Source organism: Strongylocentrotus purpuratus, unplaced genomic scaffold (genome assembly GCF_000002235.5).
Source record: "Strongylocentrotus purpuratus isolate Spur 01 unplaced genomic scaffold, Spur_5.0 spur5_scaffold_10, whole genome shotgun sequence".
NCBI classification, from domain to species: Eukaryota; Metazoa; Echinodermata; class Echinoidea; order Camarodonta; family Strongylocentrotidae; genus Strongylocentrotus; species Strongylocentrotus purpuratus.
The window spans coordinates 26,901,183-26,910,838 of NW_022145595.1; the positions used below are offsets into that span (position 1 = coordinate 26,901,183).

At 37.8% G+C, this 9,656-nt stretch overlaps 1 non-coding gene across 1 annotated transcript; it reads right to left on the minus strand.

Annotated features, from left to right (window-relative positions):
* Window positions 1–8,883: 8,883 nt before the first annotated feature.
* LOC115922016 lies at window positions 8,884–9,102 on the minus strand. Its single transcript, XR_004063277.1, has one exon. It is a non-coding gene; the product is annotated as a small nucleolar RNA U3 (small nucleolar RNA).
* Window positions 9,103–9,656: the final 554 nt, after the last annotated feature.

The window sequence follows — 9,656 nt, forward strand, 5'->3', positions numbered from 1 at the left end:
TTCTTGTGTATTACTATGAGGTCTACACTACAGTGTAAGTATTGGGATTGATACTCAATACCATATACCAGGCGATCCTGCTTTTGTTGCCAACAATCAAGAAACGGGAGGCCAGCGCTGGCGGCCCACAAATGAACCTAGCACCCGAAGTTAATCGAGCACGCGTGCTTACAGTATCGGCTAGCCAAAGGGCATCAATAACAATTCACCGATAAATGAAAATATTCGCTCAACAAGCACGCTCAAAGTACTCGTTTCAACAGCTGAAAAGACAGGAATAACCACAGAGTAAGCTGTTTTCGTGATTTCGCCATGATATACTACAGAACTGAGGTGGAAGATGGAGGATTAAGATATCGGGAGCACTCTTTCATCACTTACCATCTTTGACCACTTTTCGAACAGTCCGCTTGCTTGTTCTCGACGATTCTTCCGGATTCGCCATCAATTTATAAACTCCTTCGTCACTCGTCTCATTGATAAATAGTAAATAAGTTGTATTCAATGAAAATGATGAAACTGGACCGGTACATGGGTCCTCCGAAGCAAACCCTCTCAGCTGAATATCTGATACTCTTGAAGGAAACTGTCCCTTCATTGTTTTCCTCTCCACGAAGGCCGTAGATCCAACGAGAGTCCCTTCCACCACTATCGCAGACCTGTAGGCCTTCAAGTCGGTGGGCTCCTCGAGGGGATCACAACTCCACGAACACTGCATGAATATTCCAGTAAAAGTCACCAGGCATGCGGTGAATACCCTCCGTTGAAATGAAGTTCTACCCATCATGGCTTAGTCAATAATAATCCTGAGTATGTCCAAAAGAAAAATAGAATGTGATCTCAAAGAAAGGTTTTAAATGAATATCCTTTTGACAAAATTCTCTGTGCCGCAAAGTCACAGTCCACACGCTGTCAGATTGTTGTCTGAAGTAACGTTACGGGAACACGTCGCTACACAACCCAACGATTTGTACGGCGCGCGCTAGCGGCCGACCTGCACTAGCTCGTACATAATACACTGAACCACTCTACGGACACAGCGGCAGCTTTCATGTGGCTGTAATAAAACCCGGAAGTATATGACGTCACATAAACTTTGGACAAATCGAATGCAAATAAGAAAGAGCTCAGCGGCACATTCCTAAAATTGGGGAAAGGTTATTGTTTTTTGGTACACTTTAATTTGTTAAATTACTTTCATGACAAACATGAAGAGGATAGATTTCTCTTTGATAAGCTGAGGAATACAGATATAATCAAATCTTGTAAATTTGATGTTTTTGTGATTTTTGTAACTCAATAATAAAAGGGGGACTGGTCGAAATGGAGCCTGTGTTGAATACATTTTAGATGTAAATTTTATTTAATATAATTATGTCACATTCTCAAGAAACATAGACCTAAATTGGGAAAAATCGTTTTTTGTTCACATACTGAAATAATTACAAAGTTGGTAATGGTATAATGCGATGTATCTTGGCTTAAATAGAAACAAAAATCATTACCATTTTGGTTTAGATACGGATAAAGATTTGTTATGCTTTGTATCCTTCACTATTAGCGTATACAAAATAAAGGGGAAAAGGGAATAATAGGTATCACTATGGAAATGTTGTCCTAGTATACCTATAAAGCATTAACATGAATGCAGGACCGTATGATCTCTACATCTGAATACTGGACTAAATCAAATAATAACTATAATCTGTAATATACACCCGAAATGTGAGTTGGGTAAGAATTCAATTCCAATATAGGTTAAACCTTCAGTATTAGTACTCTGACATTATTTATTTTAAAACATTGCATGATGCTTATTAATATCAAAGGGACGAGTGAAATGTGTTTCTTGTAAGACAAATTATAATACACACTCTGTAATACCATTCCATTTCTTATGAAACCACTTTGCACTTCTACAGTTTCCGCTGCATTCGTGTGTCGGTCAAAGGTTCTTCCAAAAATAAACATAATTCGTTCCGTTCAATGGTTATCAAACATCCGAATAGATACGACACGGAAACCACGTAAATGCAAGGCGGCAAGAGCTTTGAAAATAGCGTTTGTCGGACTATTGGCAGGCAGGCAGGCGGGACAGGCATGTATAGACATTCTTCCATCCCACCCACTCATGTTTGTATTGGTCTTTTTCTTTCTTTCCTAAATAAACGATTGTAGTTGGGAAGATGACAGACGGGTGATTGAGATGATTTAATGACGTACATAAAGACAAATAGAATTTATTCCGAGATGTAGGCCTACCTTTGATATTCAGGGGCAAGTGTTTTAAATAGGAGGTGGGAGCAACCTCGCTTCAGTACACAACACCGAGATCAACAAACAAAGCCTTCCTAATTGTGCTTTTGTTTTCAGAATTATTTGGTCCCCTTTAAAAAAAAAAGAAACACTGGATCCACCCTGCCTCAATTCCTACCTGTCGAGTATCAGACCACCAGTTTTTTTTATTACTTTCAACCCCAACCCCCCCCCCCCTCTCTCTCTCTCTCTCTCTCTCTCTCCATCCATCGCTCCACCCTTGCTGCATACACAAAAAGTTTGTTCTTATGGCGAATGTACTTTTTTCCCTCTTTTTTCATTATCATTGTTTTCCCGATAGTGCTTTCCTGAAAACTGCATAAAGTGATGCAAATCTTACCCAAAAGTCATTTTGAACAAAAGTCTTAATTTCAAAAAGCATAAAACGTTTATATGAATGGAATAACACCAGTAATGGATCAAACATGCCGCTTTTTCTCGAGCACTTTTGAAGGAAGTTATTTTGTCATGACGTCATACAAGTTGAACGCCAAACATTGGTCTGCAGACACAGACTTTATTTAGATACTTTCACACAATTTAATCTAGTCTTGAGCTCTGTCTAACTTTGTCCTCAGACAATCGATGTGTCAAGTAGCCATCAATTATCATACAGGCCTATGGTGTATGCAGTCTACATAGTCTCACAATTCAGACACTCTATTACTCTTCATGACTTCAAAGGGTCTGCGTCTACAAACTAGCCGCACACTTTTCTTCTTGTGGGTGAACACCGCAAAGATGTTGTTGATAAAGATGATTGATGCCCGTGTATGTGTGTCTTCATTGCAATCAGACTCATCATCACAGAAATATTTACTTTTGCTCATTGAAGGAACTGATACACCGTACACCCGATGCGTGTAGCAGGAGGTCACGTGATCATTCAGCTGTCCGATACCAGCTGCAGGAATGACGGTTACCATGGTGACGGCGATGACTATCATCCCAGCGATGGTGTTTGATGAAACTAGAATCAATTGAGATGATTGGTCTGGTTCTATCTTTGGTGACAATAGTAATTTAGTTAATGATGTGGTGGTAGACTCAGTAATGTTAGATAAAAAAAAAGAAGAAGAAATGTTCGCTATCCTCACCAACACTACCACGATCTTCATCCCAAACCACGAACCACTCTACATCATCAACATCCTCCTCCCCCTCCTCCTCATCATCACCAACATAAATCATAATGTTTGATTTCTGGGGTCATGAGATGAGGAGGAGGAAGCTACATTCTTCCGCCGTCTCTATGCTGTCTGGAATGTTGCCAAATGTTCCCAATATATTGATTCGTCCAATTAAAGTTACAAATTGGCATTGACATTGTACTCCAAAAAATACATAGCACAGTAAAAATTAAAAGTTGCAGTAATTCAAGCAACCATAATGATCTTGTTATGGTTACCGTTGCTACTGTTGTTTTTATTGTTGGTAATGAAGGCACTATTGTCTGACAATAATAATGGCGATCGTTATGATGATGGTGATAACAGTGCTGATGATGATGATGGTGGTGGTGTTGATGGTGTTAATGATAATGATATTGATGTTGATGTTGATGGTGGTGGTGATGGTGAAGACGATGATGATAATGATGACGATGGCGGTGGAGGTGGTGATGGTAACGGCAATAAGAGGTGATAATGATTAAAGAGGCGTTTGCGGTGGTTGGTTAAATCAAGGAGTTAAACATGACTTGTGTTCAGCAGATGAAAAAGTTTTATTTAGTTACAAAAGTATATCTATTCCTAGCTTCCTTTTCGTAATCCACTCCCACAATTTTTTTTTTCCTGCCTACGCATTTACTCTCTATAAATTGAAACAAAATAAAAGAGGAATGTTCTTTTTTTTTCCCGTCCAGTTGCATTCGTCTGCCAATCACCCCTATTAATACACGAACGCGCCGGGGTATCGTGTGACGTAATATGAAATGAGTATGACGAAAACCTTTCAAATGACTTGCACAAATATAATCTCTATTCTCTTCTGATATTTACCTTCCCACTCTAAAAAAGATCGATTATTCGTGAGACTCATTGACGAGAAATGCCGATGTGTTTGCAACAAACTATTTATACTCTTCCTTCGGAGCTCCTGCAGGGAGTCAGAGAAAGTTGAATGTCATGAATTCGCAAGGTCAGATAATGTCGAAGGCGAGGTTCATTAATGTTAAAGAATACATGAGTATAGCTGAAGTATTTGAAAGTACGAAAACACATTCGAAGAAATTTCATTTAAAGATCTCGTAGAAGGAGATGAGCGCGACAAGAATCACAACAAAAGACCATAACAGACAGTGAGAAATGGTAAAACAGGAAAAATAAGGTCATCTTTCAAGGAGCTCCCCTTCAGTTCAGTTTTCGAATTCAAATTCTGCAAGTATCCCCTCTCTTTTCTGTCTATACCCCCCCCCCCCCCCCTCCTCCCTCTCTCTCTCTCTCTCTCTCTCTCTCTCTCTCTCTCTCTCTCTCCCTCTCTCTCTCTGTCTCTGTCTCTCTCTTTCTCTCTCTCTCTCTCTCTCTCTCTCCACTGTTTCATTTTTCTTTTCCATTATTAAAGCTATATCCACATTGTCTTTCCATCTAGCATGAGGACAAACATTTCGCCAGGATTTTCATCCAAGAAATAAAAATGGTTCGCACATTTCATCCTCAAATACCACGCTATCCTCCGATCGGAAACTTACGTGTGAACTCAATTTATCCGGATGAAAGAGAATGCGAGTTCGCGTCATTGAAGTTGGGTCTATCACGTCATTCTGAACCCAATGTCCAAACACCATAAGTATTGTTGTCGCTCAGACCCAGTGGTGCACCATTTAGTCTTATTATAGTCCAACTGAGACAAATATATACACCAGGAATACTATTTCACGTCATAATATCACCTTCATAATTGCTTGATATTTGTTTAGCTACAGGATATCCAAGTACATAAACGGTGTCCGTTACAGGCATATTTAGCTGACAAGTTTTTATAGTTCACATGATTATAGCTAATGTGTTGTATTATTTTAGAACTGCATGGTGATTTCTTGAGCGTATTTACAAATCATATACCAAATATTGCCTTGTTTTTGTTCACATTATTCCCACTTTGTAAAACCGGTATACCCACCCCTGATATAAGAGCCCCTCCAGAACTCGATCAATTAACGCTACAGTCTTGTCCTTACCTCACATTCTTGTTGTATATTATGTCATCACGATTCTACAATTCCATTAATGAAACAAACAAATAAATCCACACAAATTAATTAGAATTGGATATTTCGGTAAAGTTGATTCATGTTGAATTCAAAGACTACAATGGTTATCTACTCGTGTGATGTAGTTAACGCATATACAAATTAAGAATGAACCATATTCAGCTATTATGCTCATGACCTAATTATACTACCCGTATCAATAATCTGGCGATAATTCGATTTCACATTACAATAACCTCCACGAGATCCATTGAGTGAACTTTCCCATTATTGTGTGAGGGATCGATCTATACGATTAGACGTCATCAATTACATGTCATAGTGAGTATTGATTTGGTATTTATATCCCTTGGTGTGAAATATTGTGAATATTGCTTATCAGTCTTCATTGCACATTAGATCTCGTAACATTGTAGAGCGAGGTTCCATCTCTTTATATACAGCCATGGCAATATACTTTGTAATGACTTATAAATGAAATAAAATGAATTTCCACTTCTTTTTTCATTCACTTCCTTCTTATTTTTATTCTTCATCTTCTTCTTCTTCTTTTACATTTTCTCGTTTTTCTCCTCCTCCTCCTCCTTCTTGTTTTGGTTCTTGTTGTTGCTCTTGCTCTTCTTTCTTATTCTTCCTCTTCTCCTTCTTCCTGTTCTTCAGCTTCTTATAATTCCATATCTCCTCCTCAGTCAGTTTTTATTTTTTATATATTCCCCCGGCTTTCTTTCCTAAATTATTATATACCTGAATTTAATTAATTTCCCTTGCTGTTCTTCTTCTTCATTATGTTCATCTCGTTCTTTCCTTTAGTATCTGTCGCTGTCTAAGTTCTAACTTCATTTAATTCCTCCATTGAATATTTCGCTATACCAAACTTTCTTTTCCTTCAGACTAGACAAATCACATCAAAAAGATATCAGGCTTCCGCCAAAATCCTCTTATTTCCGTTTAAAAAGTCGTAATCTAGCTCTGATTTTCCCCTCAGACTTGAGAGGTCATTTAGGTACTTAAATTTGAACTTCTTGCAGAGCGATGTGGGTCAATATTATCTCGAAGTCGGTTAATAATAATAATAATACATGAGATTTATATAGCGCCATTATCCATTTTAATTAAATGCTCAAGGCGCTTCAAAATATTAGGGTGGTTAATACACACATGAAGGTGAAATAGTACGTAATTTTTTAAGGACACTTTGATGAATGAAGAAATGGCCATTGAAATCAATGTCATGACGCGATATAGAATAAAAACATAGAAAATTAGTTTGAAAACATGTTTTTAAACATCTCAACGCGAAAAACACACCCACAGGTATGTTGTTTATGATGAGGTCGTTTGAAAAACTGCCCATGCCTTTGCATAATACAAATAAATAGACGTGATAAATACATCCAGTTAGAAAATATTTTTGCGATGTGTTTATAAGCAATATGTCGTTTGTTCTAAGGAAACGCAGGTTTCATGGACAAGAACAACACTTTGATCAAAGTGATGATGTTGATTGAATGTAACAGTATCTCACTGCTTTTGCCTTTTTTTTAAATGGAGTTTAAAAATGGAAATGATTACAAATTGTTATTTTTGTTTCCGGCCCATAGATGCTGAAGTAATACTGTTTATAATACAATTTCATAAAGGGTAGGGGATGGGGAGTGTTGCGAGGTGAGAGAAATAAAGGAAGGACGACGGGGGGGGGGGGGGGGGGGGGGGGTGGGGTAGAGGAGAAATTTATAAAGAAAGAGATATTGTACTGAGAAATCGGAGAGAGAGAAACATAACTGACAGAGAGAGAGAGGGGGAAGGGGGAACCAGGGGGTGCAGCCATCGAAGAGGGTACATGCTATGGTCGTTTAAAAGCAAATTGTCATAATAGGTGATTCCCTGGGTAGTTGACATTCGCTCACGTATTCGCTCACGTATCGCACTATTCTATGTCTTCAATCTGCTCGCTGTCACACAGACTACATTACGAGGAGGGGCAACAACAAAATCTCATGTAATTTGAAAATAAGACGCTTGCAAATTTCGTTTACATCATGGAAATATTATCGAGATTCCAGGAAAAAGAGGAGAAATATGCCATAAAAATATGCCCACGCAGTGGCGTAGCGTTGGTTCATGTATTCACGAGGTGTGGAGGAGGAGGGGGCAACATTATTATGCCCGCCTCATTGTCACTGTTGTACCTCTGCTGCCTATATTTTTCCTTTCAATTTAACAGAAAGTAACAAAAATCCACGTAATGCTTTCACATGAGCTTTTTTTGTTTTTTAATTAAAGCCAATATTATGAAATGTGATTGCGTTCACATTTCATACAATGAATGAGTTTCTTTCCGATATATATTATCTACATATTACTCATTAAAACGTCATGCAGCTTTAAACCGGCGAATAAAAGAAAGGTACTTGCAGACTTCTACCCGCGTAATTCGTTCTTTTTCAGTTTTATAGGAACAGCCCAAATAGGCTCGGCATAGATCGCGCTAAACATGGCTGTATTATTATGACTTGATCAATGAAAGAAATAGAATGGAATGAAATGTCAACACTATGTGAACGATGAGGGTCTCTGGGGGCACGCACGGTCGAATTGGCGCGAAACGTGCGTGACAGATTCCTCAACAAATTCGTATGTCATCGTTATCATCGTCAGGCTCGTAGGGTAGTCTCAGCTCACAGACCGGTATAACTCTCTTAATTAAGGACGATAGTATTTTGTAACCCATAATGTAATTGATTAAAAGAGGAAAAGTAGTGAAATAAAAAAGAAAAGTGATATCGTACACCATGAAAATTGATACGGAGGAAGGACAAACTACGTGGCTCATAATCTTTAATTTTGGTAAATTGACAATAACAAAAAGAAGAAGAAATAAATAAATCACATCTTGGACCTTCACTTGATCAAATTAAGAGTTGGATTCATTAGATGTCGACCCAGTTGTGCGGGGCTTGGGGCTGCAGCCCCACCTACCCCCGGTTTATTTTTGAAATTCCCAATAAGCGTGCAGTCTGCACCTCATACTAGATACACACTACTATAAATTATTTCCTATCAACCATTCCTCAAATTCATAAAATATTGAAATTTAAATAGCTTTGTTACAGAAAAAAAAACTGTCATTCCGTCACAAACAAATATAACATTGAGTATTTCACTAATTTAGTGATTGGCTTATGGCTGATAATTTTTTTTAATAAATTCAATACGTCTCGTATTATATTCCTCATTCAAGGTAGAAAGCTCTCTGGAAATGCCATTCCGTACCGTTTGTAATCGACCATTTTGGTCTTCACGCTGGAGATTTTGTAGCAATGTACTATCTTACTTTTCATTTCATTAAAAATCTAACCACTCAGAATGCGTTTCCCTCCTCCTATTCCTCGCAAAGGAAGAAGAGGAACGGTCATCAATGACGACGAGCGAGTTATCGAGAAGATAACACTCGAAGTCCGCTTCGCGCTCAGAGGGAAACGCTACGACTCTTCATCGTGGTTAGGTGTGGGGACACTAGTGTGTCGTAAGAGAACGATACATACTATAGAAATGATCCCTAAAAGTATGATCTTAATTTATTAAAACAACTTAGGAAATATATATCGAAGAATTAAACACAATAAAATATGGTTAGTAACAAATATTTTCCTGAGAAATACTGAATCGAGGGACGGTAAAAGACATTTATACTTTATTAAAGAGTTATAACTTATTTCACAATAATGAGTCAAAAGTACTATTCTTTTTTACTGGCCTGGATTTGTTTCTTCTAAGATTAGGTTAAAGTGAAATCTTTGGTAGATGTTTGAAAGAGCTGGAAGAAAACAGCTGTATGATGAATATTCATTAACTAATGATCATTCAAATTTGTTTTGAAAGTAACCGTCTGGATTGTGCAAGCAATTTGGGAAAGCTTAGGTCGATTGATTTTTTGTAAAAATGTTAAGGGTAAAAATTTCGGAGGTAAGAATAATTGTCGCCTGTATATAATATTATACCTGTATGCTAGTTATATGTCAACTGAGACAAAGGTAACAAAATGGTTGTCGCTTTTCAACATGTGCGTGTCGTAACTAGCCTTAATGAGATGCCATATAAATTCGATTTCCTTTGTCGTATTTGAATG